The sequence below is a fragment of the Drosophila virilis genome, chromosome 4 (genome assembly GCF_030788295.1).
Source record: "Drosophila virilis strain 15010-1051.87 chromosome 4, Dvir_AGI_RSII-ME, whole genome shotgun sequence".
In the NCBI taxonomy this organism is placed as follows: Eukaryota; Metazoa; Arthropoda; class Insecta; order Diptera; family Drosophilidae; genus Drosophila; species Drosophila virilis.
In genome coordinates, this window is record NC_091546.1 from 17,025,921 (window position 1) to 17,045,860 (window position 19,940).

At 39.3% G+C, this 19,940-nt stretch overlaps 1 protein-coding gene and 1 long non-coding RNA gene across 2 annotated transcripts in view; one reads left to right on the top strand and one right to left on the bottom strand.

Annotated features, from left to right (window-relative positions):
* kek2 (kekkon 2) overlaps window positions 1–19,940 on the bottom strand; it is a 50,908-nt gene that overhangs the window by 12,837 nt on the left and 18,131 nt on the right. The window contains exon 3 of the mRNA XM_002051593.4: window positions 8,389–8,423. The gene's annotated coding sequence lies outside the window, so the exon portion shown is untranslated. The remainder of the gene's footprint in view (window positions 1–8,388; window positions 8,424–19,940) is intronic.
* LOC116651575 (uncharacterized) lies at window positions 4,515–5,188 on the top strand. Its single transcript, XR_004304585.2, has 2 exons — window positions 4,515–4,626; window positions 4,943–5,188. It is a non-coding gene; the product is annotated as an uncharacterized lncRNA (long non-coding RNA).

Genomic DNA, 19,940 nt, shown 5'->3' on the forward strand with positions numbered 1-19,940 from the left:
ATCATGACACGGCAAAAAGAAAAAAGAAAACTTTTTAATTGCTTTATAAGTTTGCCTTCACCTTATACAAGGTTCATTCACATTCTGTTTAGCTGGCCAAGGTTAGCTGAACGCAGTTTATAAGAAATTTGATGATCGATATCATATTTAAGGCCAGAAGGATAAGCTAAGCTAGAATGTTTTGTTTCACTAGATTACAAATTGAAGCAAAACTAGTTTCAATAAAATTATCTTACTTAATGGTAAAGCATATTGGTTAAATATGTTTACTTATATTTCAGCAGAGAACCCGTGCTTCCCAGAAGAAATTCGTTCTTCTAAAAACTTTTTATGGTCGATAAATATTTGTTCATGAAATGTACAACCCATTGATTATATTTTTATCTATTAAAAGATGTAACAAAGTCATCAAACTGCTTTTAATTTTATTGAAACTTAAAAATCAGAATAAAAATTTGTTTTTAAAGTAAAGCCCTTGCTAATGGCAGCTTCTTTGTCGAGATAAAAACGCTGATAGCAATAATCTTCAATCATTTCCATTTTATTATCGCCGTCTAATGTTTAATTATGCACTGGCTGATGATGTCTGATGGATTTTTCTTTGGCGCATAAACATAACGCAGTTTATATTTTATTTATTTTATGCTGCTTTCTTTTTTTTTTCTTGCCCCTTTTCTGAAAACCAATCATAAAACCCTCTGGTAACCCAGGCTGCCTAACGTTTTTATTACATGACGACATATACCACACACACACACACACACACACACACACACACACACACACATACATGCACACACACATGCACAGCCGCCCACATAGACACTCACATGCGGCTGTGTAATTTGCCATAAAAAAGTGGAGCACGGGCTCATAAGTATTTGTGCAATTTCAGAGAAATTGTCAATTTGCGCCCCAAGCTCGTAAGTCTAAGCCAAACGACATCGCCCGTAGATAGGCAGGGAGCAAGGAATCGGAAGCTGTAGCTGGAGCTCGAGCTAACACCCGAGACTGAGGCACGCAAATACGCGTTGATATTTTTATGGGCGTGTGTTTGAGTTGCAAAATCGACTGTTAACATTTAACGCTGCAAATTCAACCGCATTTACGTATTTGGGTCCTGGGCTTTATTTGATTTTCATTTAATTTGGCAAGCAGGCGGCGGCGCGCTCTTAAAAATTGGCATAACAATTACGCCGGAAACGGACAGCGTGTCAATGGAGACGGAGAAGAAGGCGGAGTAGTCGAATCCGGACGGACTCCAGTTGCAATCTGCAGCGCTGACAATGAAACTTCAATGGCACATAATTGCTGTGCACACAGAGACAACAAAGGCCGCGAAACGGTCGACGGGCGACGGAAGACAGGCGACCGGCGACGGACGAAGGGCAGCGGGGAATTGTGAATTGTGTATGCTGAATGGATGAGTGGCAGGGGAACGGCTATTGTGCACTAGTGCAACATATCCTTGCAACTAACGCTTCCGTTTCCGTGCCGTCAAGGCGACGACTCTTCGACTCTTGTTTTGTTGTTGTTGCTGTTTTTGTTAGAGGCCACTTCTGGCCGCCTTTGTTGCCGCTCATCGTGTGAATGAGTGCAATTAGCAGTGCCAGTTGCACTCGTTTGCTTGTTGCCAATGCAGGAGCCAGAACAGAACCTCGGTTCGACGCTGAGCTGTCGTAAGGGGTAGCATTAAAAATGAATTGCTCCGTGTCTGTGCGCACAGACAGCGATTGTGATTGTGTTAGTAAATTTCCAAAAAAAAAAAAAAAACCTGCATAAATATATATTGCCTGCTTTAAGGGCTATGCAAATAATATTCATTTTTTATTTCAACAAAAGTTATGACTTTTAATGTTATTTTTCTACAACTCAAATTCGACTCAGCTATTTTAAGATCCCAAGTGGTTTTCCTTGTCTATTCAAAATGTGCGACAATAAAAATATTTATATTACTTGACAAAGGTGTTGGGTGCTTTTAAGAGTATATGCTTACTTTCGGGCAACCCACAGAGAATATGAAAAGTTTAATTTAATCTTTAAGGATTAATTTAAAATCCAGCCGAGGCAGGTCGTTGCAAAAGAGTTTGCTGAAATTCGATCTGCATTAATTTATTTTTATATTTACATTGTATTGAAATTTGTGCGCATGGAAAAATTTTGATTAAAATAACATTTCTTGCCTCAAATTGAGTGCTTTTGAAGTGCCTGCGTTCTGCCCGACAGGAGGCAACATTTTCCAGCTTAAGCCCCATACGAAGTAAGCGGAGAGCAGATGCCAAAAAAGTTGAACAAAAAAATGTTGTATAAATTGTGTTTTTGGGCATTTGTGCCTTAGCCTCGAATACTCAGTTTCTTTGTGTGACCGCCTACTAAAGCGAATTGTTGAACGGCCTAAGAGATTTTCGCTTACCTTTTTGGCTGAACTGAAGCCGCTTGGCCCTTTTGACTTTTGGTCGCTTTCCTAATTTAATTTGGTCCAGTCGACCGCGCCATAACCTTGATGGATTGTTTACTTAATTAATTTAGTCAGAATTTTCAGAAATTGTATTTGTCTGGTAACACTTTAAAGTCTGAAATAAGTCATTCAGGCCAAGGCAAGTGTTATAGGCATCTGCTTAGCATTTAAAGTGCTTTTGGTGCGGATTTGCCTTGGACGCAATTAGTTCTTGCTCTACGTTTCCTTTGAGGCCACAGACAACACCCACCCTCAACTGCCACGCCCATCTCTATCTTCATTATCCACTCTCCATTTTTTATTGCTTCTTGCTCATGATAAGTGTGCGCTCAATTATTTTGCCATTGATAATTACTGTTGGCTCTGTTCTGCAATGCCTTTTAATGGATTCACTCAGCTCTGTTCTCCCATAAAATGCCATTTAGCCTTGTTGCCAACTAAAATGGGCAATCTTCTAGAGATTTCTCTTTAAATCGATTTTCAAGTGCCGCATCCACCTCTGACTCATGCTTTTCCACTTTTTTCTTGTATCTTATGTGTTTGATTTCTTTGACCTAACAGGTAAAAGAACTTAGCCCAGAGATATCTTAAATTAAAGGATACGATTGAGAAACAGGGTCTTAACTTATTCGAAATTAACTAAAAATATAAGGATGTTTTGCGGATAAAGAGAATTATTATTTAATAATAATAACATTATAGACCCAAATTTTCTAGGTGAGCTAAATAAATTAAAAATTGTCAAACTCAGTAATAAATAATTTAATTCTATTGCAAAGCGCTATTAAAACAGGGCTAAGTTTAAAGCCAATGCATAATGTGAATAAATACAAAACAAAACTTTATGATAAATTTATAATAATACGTCTTAAATAAGCTATTTCTACGTGTAATACAAGATATTATCTTACACAACAGTACTTTTATTCATTTTTCCTTTGTATAAAAGCACTGTAACTTTCCGGCAGCAGGGTGTTATCTTTTCACGTGTCACCCATTTACGTACCACAAAAGATGTTGCCCCCAACCCTCTTGGGTTGTAGCTTCCCCGACCGCAGCGAAAGCAAGGCGTTTTTGCTTGTTCTATTGCCGTAACAAATCCATTTTACCTGTCAGCTTTAACGCGTAAGCAAATGTCAAAACGGCTGCTGACTAGAGCAGGGCTCCACCTAAAGATACCTGCATACCTACTAATACATATACATATAAACATGCAAACGTGTGTATCTAAATACATGTGCACACATGCATATACATTTAGGTAGCTAGCTGTGCGCATTGATATATTGCCAAGTCGCAATTAGAGCGCAGACCGCAGAATGAAACTCTGGCTGCCATGCAAACAAGCCAGAATGCGGACGACGACAGCGAGAAATTGTTACTAAACACAAATCCAAAAAAGTGAAATACATTTTCATGCAAACAAAATCAAGCACACGAATTGAATACCTCTGCAAGAGCGGAATTACGGAATTGCGAGTCTGGTGTAACGAATCGCACGCGTATTAAGTCCAATCAAATTGAATGTACCGATTTCTTTGCTATTTGCTCCTTGGACGTGTGACAACGAAGCGACAAAACTGCAAACCATGTAATTCGTGTTCCGTTGTCATTTGCAATTCTGTCATGCTTGCCGATTCTCAACCCCCCCCCCCCCCGCGCAGCTCGACCAACTAATTAAACGCATGTGCGCTGCATTCCCAGACCCAGAGAGTCGGCTGGCATTTTATTCATTCCGGCGCTAATTAGTCTCAGAGTGCGCGTCCAGGTCGGCCAACATGCGTGACAATCGCCTGGGGGCAGATCAAACGTTTGACTTTCCAATCCGCTGTTGAAGCACTTTTTTACACTTGCCCCTTGTGTCCCCAGTTAATCCAAAGAGACGCAGTGGTCCTCTGTGTAGCTCTGCTCAGTTGAAGTTCAGCATTTGCGCTGGGCCTGCGATTGCTTTGAAGAGGGCCTCTTCACAAACGCTTCGCCTTTTGATTTATATGCGACGATATTACACGCGTACAGAGCATTTCGAGATCAAAGCATTGTCAGTCTTGTCTTTGGGGAGCACTGTCATGTATGCTAATTGTCCGAAGAGAAAATGCATTCGTTTGCTTGAATCACTTTGTGCTATTCACAATTCTTGGACCTTGCATAATGCTCGTAACTTTTGTCAGGTATATAGCGTACATATTAAATTAGTATTGCTTTATAATGTGTGACCAGGTAGAAATTACCTCGACGGGAATCTGCCCTGTTAAATATATAAATGTGCAGCTTAGATTTATAATTGGAAAGTTCCTCAATACCATAAGCAATCTCTACATCAGCTTTTGAACTTAAATATTTAAGCTTCTCATTTAATTTACTAAGCCAAAAAACAAACCCAGTCAAAATAATATGTTTCCCAATGTATATGCCCGCCCCTTAAACGAACTCCGCACTATTTCTTTAAACATTTTCAACGCTAACAAAAACACCATCTACTTACAGCTTCAGTTTATTTGCCTTAAAGAGCTGCAATGAGGTTCAGTCCCGGTTGCTTGATCGCCCTGATCACATTATTGGTGCATTATACAACCGCAATAAATATACATTGCCCGCCATGGCCAAATTGCCACATTCTCGGTCTGTGCTGCCAGCGCACAGGCCTTGACGCAGAATCAGCTAAAGATTAACACCTAACACAGCGAAATGTTATTCCAAGTGCACAATAAAAAATAAAATTTACCAATGAAAGTAAGAGAAATTATTGAAGTTAACTTAAACTAATATATTTCTAAATTCTTCAAAAATAACCATCAATTAATAGCATTTCATACAATGGACATACAGAATTATGTGTTCATTTGCTTCAATTTAAAAGGTCACCTAAATTAGCTAAAATCGGGAAATAATTCCCAACTGCCAAATAATTTGAAAAAACAAATTCGTAGCTTGTTTACTTCTACTAAATTTTCCTATTGCCCAAAATCTTGAGCAAATATTGGAGACAAAACTGGAGAAAGAAACAGTTTAATAGACCAAAGAGCAGAAAAGTACATTTATCTGAAACAAATAAATGGTTGTGTAATATTGAAAATGTACTTGGCTGACAGCGTTGCGGATCAGATAATAACTTTGGAAAATGTAATGTGTAAAATAATAATAAGAATGAAAGCATGCAACAAAAGTGTGTAGCATTCTGTGGGTATATGTGGCGGTTCTCGACCATTTTGCATAGTCAGGCCCCAAAACACATTTGAATAATGAGCGTCGAGCGAAGCAGTTTTATAGCTGCTTTTGCTGCAGTGGCTGGTGATGTTGTTGTTGTTGTTATTGTTGTTGATGTTGTTGCTGCTGCTGTTGGCTGAGGTTGTCCCTTGGCAACCAGCCTGCTGCTGGTGCCCCTACCTCATCTGGTTGCCCTGTTTTTGGTCACTGACATTTTGGGATTTTGTGCGCAAATTTGAGTTTTAGTTTATGCATGCAGCTGGCTTACAACAACCACAATAATAAGAGCAAGCACAGCTGCTAAGTCAGCTTAGCTCATGTTTTGGGCTGCAGCTAAACAAAAGTTTGCGACCCACTGCTAATTATGCCGCCCGGACCTGAAGTCTGAACTCGAAACTCGGTAAGTTAAGATACAGATACAGATACGCGGCAGCGAGCAGCTTTTTGGCTCGACTGGCAGCTAATTTTTGGCAGCTGTCAGCAGTGCGCCACATAAATCCCTCAAAGTCAACAGCATTTCGCCCAAGTGGCACATCAATTCGCGTGCTTGTCAACCACAACACACAAGCCACATGCACAACTAGTACACGCAAAGATGCTGAACATGCCACCAGGCGAACACACATCATATTGCAATCGTCAGCTGTGTCACCGCATGCAACGTCGCTTATCGCTCAGCTCTGTAATGATTGCAACAGCCCCAATAGCCGCGAAAGCCCCAATCTTATATCCACGCACCCCAGTCTCCCAGTACATGTCTGTTATGCATTTTTCATAACGCAATTCATGTTATTCACGCGCTCGCGACAAGTCAAAATCGTTTTTTCACCCCCAAGCAACAAACATTGACTGCTTAGCACAGTGGGAAGAAGCTCAACAATTTTCTCACGAAAAATTTGTTTAATTTTTTAATAACGAAATCGTAGAATTTCGTATTAAATGTTTCTTTACAATGTATCGATAAATGTTTCGGCTCATTTTGAAAAGAGTTTTATACGAGAAGCTTCCAAAGTACATTGGCTACTTCAAGTGAGCTTAAAAAAATAATCTTAAGTAACAAATAAATCTCTCCAAATAATCCATCACGTAAACAAAGAGCTTTAAATATATTTAATGGATAAAAAGAAGCTTTTATATGTTTCAAAATCTAGAGTACACACACGCCAATAAAATCCATGTGACCCCACTATATGTCTAGAAGAGACTCGCATCTGCTACTTTAAAACATTGTTACTAGTTCTTCTTGAAACATTCATTTTGTCTCACTATACACAATACTTTCTAGATAGGTTCATGCATTTAAATAAGTAAAAATATAAAAAATGGTTTTAAATTTAAAATTAGATCTACGCTATTAATCAAAATGGCTATTTAATTATTTCAGTGCTATTGGCAATACTGTCTGAACGCATTTCTGCATTAAAAAAAAAGCCCCTCATTTAGTTTTTTACCACTGTGCGTATGTCATATAAAGTGTCACATTAATCATCAAACTACATGTCGTTCATGTTATTTTTGTATTCTGGTGCTGCCGCAGGAAGCACGATCTTAGTGTGGAAATCCAAAATCCAGCAAGCAATTAAATTGGATGCGCGCATCAATATAGAATATGCAAGAACAGCAGCAGCAGCAGCTCCCCTTCAAAAACAAGTGCAGACCGCATAAATCAAAGTGTAGACACCCAAGCTCCATGACTCGGACCCACCCAAACGAGATGCAACGATTAGGCAAAGTCTCACGCGCCGCCCCAACGGAGGGGTTTATTTTTATCAGACACAGACTCCGACTGCGACTGCGATTCCCATTGCAGGCAAGCGTGGCATGTTAAATCGTCTGCGCCATATTTAAAACAGCAGCAAATTAATTTATTTTTTCACGCCATTCTATGGAAGTGCGCATTAATAAACAATTAAGAGTTTTTAATTGCAGTTAGCCTACAGTCTGCAGGTTTATTTTAAGTGTATTTGAATGGGTAGAGTCGGCTCTGCCAGCTGCTACCCAAACTTCCTACCAAGCCAAGGAAGGGAGCGCTGGCCAAGGAATTTCATTATTGATAGAATTCCGTAAGGCATTTTTCGGGTTAGGCAGATAGGAGAGCCAACTGGGAATGTGACACAACCTCAGACTACATTATTTAGCCTAACTGCTGGTCCCAGTTGCTGTATCGTATTTATGAGTCACAGCTCGTTGGCACTTCAAGCGAACAGCCTAAGCCGCTTATCTCTGTGCCGGCTGGGAGGGAGCCACCCTCCAAAGCCGCTTGGCAATTCCTGGTATTAAGTATGCTACGAATAGGCGTGAAAATTAGCTACTCTTTGTATGGAGAGATGTGTATGAAAATGTTACGTTGCTTCCAGAAAGCGGATATAAATTAAGCTTTGTCTACGCTTAGCCATAGATAACTGCACCTATAATAATCTTAGTCATGTACTAGGCCCTGCTATCAAAGGGCATAATAAATTAAATGTTCTATATGAATGCTTTCATATTGTTACATAACATTTTCCATAATTTATCTATCTTCATACTTTAGCTACAAATTGAATATCTATTCAAATCTTATATGTTTGGGCTATTGAGTGCTTTAATTGACTTCAATGGTAAAGTGAATATGAAATGTATTTTAAATACATAAAAGGTTTTAATATTTGTTGAAATAATTTGTATTTACGTTATTTCCATTTCATACTAAATTTGTTGTAATATTTAAAATATTTCATACATACCTCTTAAGTTCTGTTGTACTTTGAATCAACAAGAGCTGAAAGTAAAGGAGAAGAAAAATTATTATCTACTATATCAAATTCATATACAAATTCAATTAGTGTTAAGGCTTTGATTTGTATAAAAGCTAGAGGAAATACTCATGTCTAAGAAATAGTTTTGCTGCATGCCGTCAGCAAAGGAAACTTGGTTAAAAGAATGCCACATTAAGCAGGCTTGAACGATGCTGACGTGCATGAAGAACGGCTAGATACTCGAGAAATGCGAAAGCGGGCGAAAGCGAGTGGGCTGTGTGATGGGCAGAGGCATGACAAGAGCCAGACATTGAACACGAAAAAGGAAACTGGAGCGAAGACATTAGCCTGAAATGACAGCAACAAGATGCAAGATAGATACTCGGCTTATAGCTCTATTTTCCAACTGTATCAGCGGCAAAACGAGCAGCACAGCGCAAGAAAAAAAAACAGGGAGGAGAAAAAATAGGAAATAAAACATGAAAACAAGTAAACAACAAATGACAAGCTGTCGTGAAAGTATACTAAAGACTGCGAGGCAGAGGTGTAGATACTGTGCGTGTGTGTGTGCGCGCGCGCAAAGTTGTGCCCATTTAAAGTCTTAACAGTCTAAAGTTATAGCTGGCATATATATTGAAAAACGCTTTTCTGGCCCAAGGACTGAGGAACACACTCACATCATTCACTCGCCCACTCACCCACTCACTCACGCACTCATTCGACAGCTGCTAGTTGCGCGAGCTACTCGTCTATGCAATATGCAGAGAAGATGGCTTAAATGGAGACTTTCATCATGGCCTCTGCCAGCTGGCCGGGCTTTTATTTTCCATCGCTCGTCTTCTATTAGAGAGAGAGAAAGTCTTGGCCAAATGCTTTTCGTGCCAATGTTTCAACTTAAATATTTATGTAAGCGCGGCATTCATGAGCAATATTTCGCAATTGCTGCACAAGCACAAGTATTTTGCTTTTATTATTATTGAAATAGGCCAGCAAACGAGCTTATGCTAAACATTTACCCGTTGCCGCTCTTCCTACTCCTGCTACTCCTACTCTGCTTCAGCTGCACTCTGGAAATGAAAAAGCAATGCCACTGGGCCAAGAAGTTGCTCGAAATACTGGCTGGTGCGATGGAGGCTCCATGGAATTTACGAGTTTGCTCAGCAGTTATTGGATCGTTGATGAAACTGTTAGTGGCACAGCCAGATGCAGCAAGAAGCCAAATGAATAAACGGCTGATGATATAAAGAGTTAAATGCACTTTTCATAAGAATGAAGCATTTGCAAATTTCAATAAAAATACTTTGCCAAATTGGGTTTGCACTCAAAAGTATGCTTTGCCAGGCTGCTGCGGAATTTCAATTTTTATTATGAACCGAAACTAAAATCAAGCCAAACTCGATCTGAATCAAATTTTTGCGCACAATTTATGAGAAAGACTCAGCCCAATGGCATAAATAACTCTGAGCCTTCTCTGCACTCATCTAAACACATTTGAGTAGATATTAAAAACTATAATTTCAAGAGTTTCATTTAAATTATGAATTATATAGAAGCGAATGTTTTGGATGTGGCAGGGAGTAAGCCGAACCACTAATCTGTTTTTTAACCATATAGAGGATATTATAAATTTGGCATTAAATGTGCTATGTATATATATATTTTAGTAAAAGTATATATATTATAGATCATTATCTTTCTATTGAATGCAGTCCATAAGTCGGAACCGAGCGGATCGGACCACTGTATCATATAGGTAGGGTAAGAAATGATGGCTCGAATAAAAGGTTCTTCTATTTATATACAGGTATCTTAACGAAATTGGGCGTTTATTAGTTATACTCTTCTTTCCATATATATCTGAAAATCTTATAACATTAATATCGGACTGTGCCGGATCTTCGACCAAAGAAGGATATATATATATTAGTAATGATTATTAAAATGATGTTCTATATACCCTTTTATTTTTCCCACCTATTACACTTTAGCATTTTAACAACGTACATTCTAGAATATATACGTTTTGCTTAATTTATGTAATTTACAATATCGATTCAATCGTTTGGGCCACTTACTTGTTTGGCTCGCTGAAGCAGTAATGCGAAAATGTTAAGGACTATAAGTCTGGGCAAAAGAGCTTGGGAGGCGGCATTACTCGGCACATCCGAAAACTCAATTGCGCATGCAATGGCTCAAAGGGCTTAACTGCGTATAACATTCAATTTGCGTTAATGGTATTAAATAAAGTCACACGCACAGAAACACACAACCGCCCACCCACACAGAGACACTATCAGAAGGCATTACAAAACATTATGTTACTCGGTTTCACCTTTGAAAACATTTTCATTGGCCGGCCACTTAAAAAAAGGTTGTGCTACCAAACTTAAGCCTCTCGGCAGGGAAACAAAAATAAAAAAATAAAGAGAAAAAAAGCACAGAAATCAACCTGCAATGGCTGTTTTTTGTGATATTCTTAAATCGCATTAAAAATCATTGGCACATGTTGCAAATGTAGGAGGGTGAGGGAGGTAAGCGTCGAGCAGCCAAAGAAACTACAACGAACGTAAAATAAACAACAACAGTTTCATTTTCAGTTTAAAGCGGGTAAAAAAAAAAACGTTGCCAAAACAACACAAATTTACCGACAGCAAAGCCCTGTGCGCCCCATGGGGCGTGCCAACAAATCAGGCAAAAAACAGGAAACCGCTTCGGTGCTCGGCTGAGGCGTGTGAGCCAAAAGTTGTACTTTAGATAAAGTTGCTGCTGTTGTTGCTGCTGGCTGTTTTTACCAAACATTCGACATGCAATGCACGTAGCTGGCACAACGCACGCCTCGTACAACCCAGTCCCCACCCCCAACCGGACTTACACCTGGATAAAGTTTGGTTGTGATAGACGCATTCAATGCGCTTGTTTCTTGCTCTTATCTTATTTTTATTTTTTGGCCTGATTTCTTGAGCTTCTGTACACACTTTGTTCACACTTTGAGCGATTCGTTGTTTGTGGCAAGTTCATACAAAAAACAACTAGTGTGAAGAGTTTTCTGCGAGGTGCCGAAACTGAAATACCCTTGTGTCACATATCTGTGTAAAAACTCCTCTGGTTAATTTGCAAGAGAGCCGAAATGCTTAAAAGGACTCGACTGTTGATCAAGCCTACTTCAAGGCGCACATTTAGTGATTAAATCATAAAACTCTCTCAGCAAGTGTATGAAAAGATGCTCGTATGTTTAAGCATTTGGCAGGACAAGCATCTGCCCAAAAAAAGTCCCCTGAGAACGCGTCGAAGTGTGGCAGACTTTTAGGCAAGGCCATCGCAATGGAGAAGAAGAATTTTGGGTTTTACTTGCATTTTGTTGTGTGAATCACATACACACATGCACACATACTCACTCACACACACACACTTGCTACCAGACAGAGTAAAATAAAATAAAGTACAAAAACTTAGGCACTTGGAAACTGTTAGAATCTGTGAGTCCTGTTCTGTGTGCTGGTTTTTTTGTTTCTTGCCAGTTTTCCCAGTCTCACTGCAGTAATAATAATAAAGAGAATTGTTATTGTTTTCTATTAATTTGTTTTTGTTATTTGTGTTGTTGTTGTTTGCCGAAAAATTTTCCTACTGCCGCTTCTGACTGCCACTCGACGAAGTCTGCATTTGATTTGATTTGTTTTCTCTTCATATTTGACTCGGCTGTGGCAAATGCCCATGTACAAGTCTTTTGTGAAAATAGGTTTACTTATTTAATATTTCAAATATATATAAAAAATAGATACAAAACCATGCTCATTCGAATGCCTCTCAAGTCTTTAGGCATACCTCTCATTGCTTGACATATTGTTCAGTAAAATTTTTAAGAACCATCCATTTTCTAAACAAAACGGCGGTAACTGGATCTTAAATGGATAAGCGTCAATAATATGCAAGACAAAGATAAAGTTAGAATCTGGAGGCCCAGAGCTGCTCGATTGGCCAAACTAATTAAAGCGCCGCCCAACTTTTGATGAAGATTAATTTCAGTTTAATATCAGCGCAAAGTTGGCGCAAGGCAGACAACAGCTGCTTTGTTGAATATTTTATAATCATATTTTGCATAAAATTGATCAAATTCACTTACAATATTTGTACAATAGATGGTTTCTTAACATATTGCAAGCCATCAATTGGATAAAATTTCTTGAAATGGAATGATATGAAAATGAAAAAATGTCAAAACAATCACTTGTAGTTATTTATTATATGCTTTAATTTTAACTAATAAAATTTTAGTTTCTGCAATTGAGTACAATAATAATTGACTAGACTCAGAAATGGTCTGCATATATCAACTGCACGCGGTCATAATAAACAAAAGTCACTTGTGCTTTATTTGCAGTTGAACTATCTGCAAATTCCACTAGAATTTTCCTATGAATAAAGCAAAGCCAAGCACGCATACAGAAATAAGTAGTACGTACTGTGATCCAAGTAAGCTGGCATTAAATGCAAGCTCATGAGATACCCGAAAGTAAGCCAAGACCAAATGTGGTTATAATGAAAACTAGCTCATCTCGTTCACAGTCACATTCACATATTCAATGGCCACTCTTGTCTGTTAGACAACTCGCATATTCGTCTTTCAGCCAAGGACACTGCCAGCTGCCTTCATCGCCAACACTTTGTCGTGCTGGGGCTAAAAACAGCAGCCACACCAGCAGCCCATTACAACTACTTAAGGTATGTAAATAACGCGATGTGCGCGCGGGCGCTCAAAATAAGCCAAGGCAAATCATAAGCAAGCTGGCAGCCAGTACCTCTAGTAGCTAACCCCATTCTTATCCCCAACCTTAACACCTGCACCACGCACCCCCTCGCAGAGCATTAGCATAATCGTTATGGTTATGCGCGACGTGTGCATAATGGCTAAATGGGTAGAGCGGGGGCTGTGAGCTCTAAACCAGCGACACGCACATATAAACTATGTTAAGTGCGCTGACATTGTGATATATAGTTTTTTCTACCCTTACTGTTTGAGTAGAAATACTTGTTAAACAAGTTTGTATAAGAGTGCGACTTCTTAAAAACAAATATACACATTAATGGATGCACAACGTAATGTAAAAAGCAACTATATAATAGGAAATATTAATAATTAATTATCTTTTTTAGCAATTTAGAATTCACCTAAAATTGTCTGTTTAATTTATTTAAAATATTGAAAGTTATAAATACGTAGAAATTTAAGGACTCGTCAGCATTATCCAGATTTTTGTTTCATTACAAATCAAATACAATTTTCTAGGTAAGTTACACTTAAAAATATAGGGTATCAAACGGAACAGGGTGCATAACTTTGTTTATTCTGCACGCTTGTTTTTATTTGGATACCCAGTACACCTCAAGTGCGTGGTTTGGCCTTAAAGTTTGGTGCTGGCGTTGTGTTTGCTCAGGTGCGCATATTAAGTAGCCGCCACATGTGACTGTGTGTGTGCAAGTGTGTCCTGCCTTCCGAGGCATACTATTAGCGGCGACCGAAATACGAGCACATACACATAATCAGCACGCACACGTACAAACATAATAAATAACCAGCAAAAGTAACAACAACAAAAACAACTCGATAGCAGCTTAAGAAATCAAGAGGCTGACAGCCGCAGAGCTAAGAGGACAGCTAAAGAGAGCGAGACAAAGAGTCATCCTGGAGATCTCTATGTGGCATGTTTAAGATTCAGCACGCATAACTTATAAAATAAAAATTAAAATTCCAATTGCAAACCTCAATAATAAAACACTTTTAAGTGCTGCCGCCGCCGCCGCCGCCGCAGACATAGCCCGAGCACAGAAATAAAAGGTAGCGACGAGGCGAACGTCGCCAACGCGTCGTAGGCGCCAGGCCTTGCCTTTTTTCCAGCGTGTCCTGCCAGCTGAATGTGTGTATCCGTGTGTGTGTGTATGCATCTCAAGGAGCCACACAAGTTTATTAAAAATTTCGCCAAAAGGCATCTATCAGTTATGAGGCGAACCCGCGCAGACAGTGCGCGACTCATTTCAATGAGTTTCGTGTTTTTCTTGGCCGTTTCTCTCTATCTCTCTATACATCTGACCACCCCTAGAGCTTACTCAGCGTCTGTCTCGCTGTTTGTTTCTCATTCTCTCTGTCTCTTTCCCTGTTTCTCTGTGGCCGCCAGATCTTGTAATTGGCATTCCGTACGCTGGCCAAAATGAAAATGCTACGTGCTTTCATTTCACGTTACGGCATTGGCAAACGGCAACGGCAAGTCGGATAAGTCAGCACGGCCTGAACGGTCCATTGACCAGGGAACAGTAGGACCTGCAAAATGATGCTTATTTACAGCGCTGGGCTTTTTAATTCTTTACGTAGAAAAATCACAGGACTCGTATATCCTTAAGATATTCGTTTCGCTTCGTGTGGCATTCTTACAGATGCGCCCCTTCCCACACATGTGCCACGATAAAAGGATGCGACCCGTCGCCCCATCGCGAAAATCGATAACCCACGCACATATTGAACTCCTGAACCCGCAACGAAAACGTCCCCACCACCCCAACGTATTGCGTAATGCATATTCAACGGAATAAATATATTTTTTGGCACGCCTGAAATTGACAGCCAGCAAATTTCGCTGTCAACCTCATGCTTCATGCGTCCTTCGATTGCTTGCATTGTATTGCGGTTTCTTTTTCTTTTAATTTGAGTTTTCCTCCTTTTTTTGATGTGGCATAGGTGAAAATACGCACAGGTGCTTCTCTTTGAGATGAGTTCAGGGGACCAAGAAATTACAAACTTTGTTGTTGCCATGGAATGATTGTGCAGACAGGTCTTTGAGTCGCTGTTTTAAATGTACATAAATAAAAAAATAAAAAAGGACTTAAGAAATTGATGAAACAGCGGCCGTAAACACAACTCTTGGCGAAATTTCAATTTGTTATACCCTGTATTATTTTCAAATGATAATGGTGAGTCAATTGTGAAACCTCGCGGATTTGTTATTATATATAGAGCTGAGTGGCAATACGTATAGTATTAAACAGCATCACTTTTTTCCATTATGTACAATCCATTAAAGCCATTTATTATTTAACTTAGTTTTCCACACTGGAATACATTAACGATATATTTCATTATGAACACTTTATACAGGCAAAAAAATGTTGATAAAAATAACAAATAGATATTACTTTCAATAAAAGGAGAACATCTTGCTAATTAAGATTTGCATGCAGGGTATGGTTCCGTCGAGTACCCCGACATGCAGGCTCATGCCATTCACATTTTTGATTTCATGATTTTTAAGTGAAAAGTATAAAAAAGAGCTTTACACCGCCTGCTTTTACAGTCATCTGAATTGCAAATTTCTGTAAAGGTTAAAACACGCTTACTTCTTCTTGATAAGTTTACTTTTGCTGATTGTACATAGATATTTTGTATTTTTCTTAAACAATTCTTTAATTGTATATAATAGAGTGAACATGATTTATGTATCTCAACATGAACAAGTGTTCACATATGTACTTCACAGCCCATTCATCAAATGGAGCGTGGCCCAGTCTATTATATGGCGAGTCTGTTTTATTCAGTTTGGGTACCATCTATCATTCTTTACTGTCACAAACCTTTCAGCCGCCCAATTTATAAGCAACCGATAAAATACTTGAACATTTTTGACGAAATTTTACTTAAATATGTTTAAAGGCGGCATGGGGCGCCCGGGTTCCATCAAATTTATGAGCACTCGTCGCACTAACTCATAAAAATCGCATCTATAAAGAAACATTTTGGAACAAGAAAACAGGAGACAACATTTTGCATGCGAAAAGGCTTTCGGCACTGAGAGTCGCACGTGCGGTGGGCGTTGCCATATTGTACATATAAAGGTCGCAGTCTGTAGCTACTCAAGTTGAGTCGGTTGCCTAAGCCGGCTTGGTGGTTAACAGCGGGCTGCTCCCAAATCCGACGACGCACTTAAGCGCCGTTCTTCCGGCTGCTTACACAAACAGAAAGAGAAACAGAGCTCAGAGCACAGACCGAGCCGGGTCTGGACCGAGTTTTGGCTGGATAGGAGCAGTCGTGTATTTACTGGACTAAGAACGCAATAATATATCATCTACAGTTTATCATTGCTATGACGCCAGTCTGAAATTATTATCCAGCAAATTTATTGCCAAACAATAAACGCGAACTGCATGTGAGTGCGAGTATCTCTGGCTGCTGGCTGTGTGACAATGCTTGGCTCTGTACCAACAACCAGTAGCACCAGCAGGAACAACAACAACAATAAAAAACGACAACAATAAGAACAACCAGCAAATACAACAATAACAGCATCGACGTTCAACAACAACATTTAGAATGACAGCCTTTTTGACGGGCCTCAATGACAACGAACAAAAACTCAACAAACAAAACAGAATAAGATACAGAGAGACAGAGAGGGAAGGCAAGAGAAGGAGAGAAGAAGTGAGAGAGGGAGGAAGAGAGTTTGGGAAAATAAAAAGCACGAGAAAGTATTTGTTATAAAATGGCAGACATTTTATACCCTGTTATCAATAAGAAATTAATGTTGTTGATAAACTAAGATGCTGAGAATAAATTGTGCTATTTGAAATTGTCAAAACTAAATAACACAATAACAATAAAGATTTGTATTAAAATAACATTTGTTTATTAATATTGTAATAAAAATCCTGTATATATTCTGAAACATGAAAATTTTCAGAGTTCTTAGAAACATATGATAAACGTCCAACTTATTATTTTCTTTACAAGACTAGTCAAACGGATGCGTGCGAATTTGGTACACACATTACGCATACGCCTTATCGCTGATTCAGCGCAAATATTACGTATACGTCCTGGAGAATAATTGAGAACACATATTACGTATACGCCCAAAAATAGGAGTATTTATATATTTATATCTACCAAAATTCTAGCAATATTTACAGGGAATTCAATAAACATGAATTGTCATTTTAGTATTTTCGCTGCTGCCCCAGCAACAGTCACATATACTAAAATAAATACACATACATGCATGATTTTATATATTCATGGCAATCTCGAGAGCTGTCACAGACTGCGTCGAAGTTGACGCGCGCATATTTTTTACTATTACCAATGGAAAAAACAAAAATTTGTCAGCGTCAGGCAGCTGAGCAGCCGGGCAGACGGGCAGTCGGGCAACTAATGCCAAAATCAAATTGCTCCTGTCCTGTCAAGTTTTTGCGTAACAATTTCTTTTTATTTTATTTTGCATAGCGAGACAAATAACAGAAGTTTGCTAAATTGTCATCTGCTGCTGGCCTCGTTCCGCCTTTCATATTCATATTCAGTACATACCATATATACCATGGACCGTAGATCCCTTTACCATTCTTCATATTCCGTATTCCATGGTCTCGGAACACTTTACGAGTATGTTTTACCCTTTGCCTATGCTTTTATGACAGGCACTCACATCATGTTTTCCAAACGTTCCTCACATAGTTTGTTGGCTTGAGTTCTGAGCATTTGCTGTGGGGGTCGGGGCGCAGATTGTGGGAATGGTTGGGCGGTGGAAATTGCCAAACATTTTGCGCATAAATGACAAATGCCTTTGATGGCATAAAATATGACTTTGAAAATTGTTTTGCAGCATATAAAAAGGCGTTGGTGCTGTTGACATCCACATGGACATGTGGACACTTGTGCCCCGCAGCCCCCGAAACCCTCACCACACTTGCCACAACTTATGTGGCATGAGCGATGGAGGCCACTTTCGTAAATGTGTTGATGGATGTGAATTTTTGTGATTGCAGTCCCATACAAATAGCATACAATTTATTTGCCTCAACTAGCAAATGCGTTTGTTGCCCAGAAAGAGAGTTATTTTTAGTCTAAATTACGGGAATTTGATTGCATTTGATTGCAACTACGAAAAAGATATAGTCCTGCAGAACGAGCCAGAGCTAACAAGTTATATGAAAGAAGAGTTCTCAGGAAAAGTGTCTTATTTTTGGCATCAGTATTTTTAATAAAAATATGACTTTATTTAAATATTTATTTATAATAATAAGCGATATATGCTAGCGTTAGGTGCATCAGTTGAAAAGTAAGGCCAAATGTAAGTCGGTCATTCCTTAAATACATTATGTCTGTATGATGTGAGCACTGTCTCCGAGTTTCCCTAACCTCTGTTTCTTCGCACCTCGTATGTATACTTCAAACTGTTTAAATAATTAAACAAACAATATTGCTTTGAAAAGGCATTACCCATTCCAAGAAACCTGTCTCATACCAATTTGGCACTTTCACGCATGTTTCGCATTAATTTTGCCAGCCCATAGCCGGCAAAGTGACTTTGTTTTCCCGCATTGCCGATGCCCCCGCTCAATTGACTGACAATTGACTTGTCACGGCATCAATTATAATTGACAGCACCTCATTCTCCGTAGCAGCCACAGCAGCAGCAGACGCAGCCCCCACGAAAAGCCATTTGCATTTACAAAGCGAACTAATAAGCCGAAATGTAAGTTTCCTGTTACGCTTAACCGCAGCCCTACGGCGGCTCCAAAGCGTAGATGGAACCAGCAATGTCCATATTCAATTTTACAAACAATGCCAATAAATACGCTTGTAAATGGACGCGTTAAATATTCAATGGCATAATGCTAATCATTTATTGGGCGCAAATTTCATTAGCAGCGCGTTGCCGAGCTAACTGTCACAAGCTGTCGCTTCTGAAAACCTCAAACTGAAAACCCCACGAAAAGCCCGCAAACCGACAGAGCTGCCGAAAAAGGTGACAGCCCAGCGCAGAACTAAAGCGTGCACCCACACACACACACACACACGCCAAAATAAAACCAACGTGCCACGTAACATGCCCTTGTTGCCCCACTGCTGGCTGCTGGTAAGCAAACATTACACAATTTTGATTGTATTTCCGTTTCGTATGCGAACACAACAGCAACAAAACGGCAGCGACAGCAACAGGAAGTTGCGCTTATTTCCGTTTGTTTACCTTTACGCTGTACCTTGATTAAATGTCAGCCTGTGGCAGGGGGCATTGGATTTGCGGTAATTTGGCCGCGGCAACGCTCCGCACCGCTCAGTTTTGCCTCAGCAAGACGGCAATTTAATGTTGAAAATGCGCGCATAAAAACCCGAATAAAAAAATCAAATAAAAGAGAAAAATATATTATTTACGCTGTTATTTCTATTTCGGCAAAGCTGCAAAATGAGCACACATTAAGCTAATCATTGGCACTTTGCCGGCTGTTTTTTTGGAGCTGCCCTCGCCAGGCTGTATGCCTAAGTATCAGCTACTAGGCAAGTTAGGCCAAGTTAGCTAATGTAATACAGGAGAAGAAGCATCTATTTGCCATTAAAGATAGGCTCATTTGGCTTGATGTGCAGCAATAATTACAAAGCATTGTTAAAAGCAAATGCATTAATAGGTAATTTTAATTGTGATATGCTTTTCATTAGCATTTAACAATTAGCCAGTACAGGAATGTGAATTCAGAATTGTTGATAAATACAATATTTGCCCAGA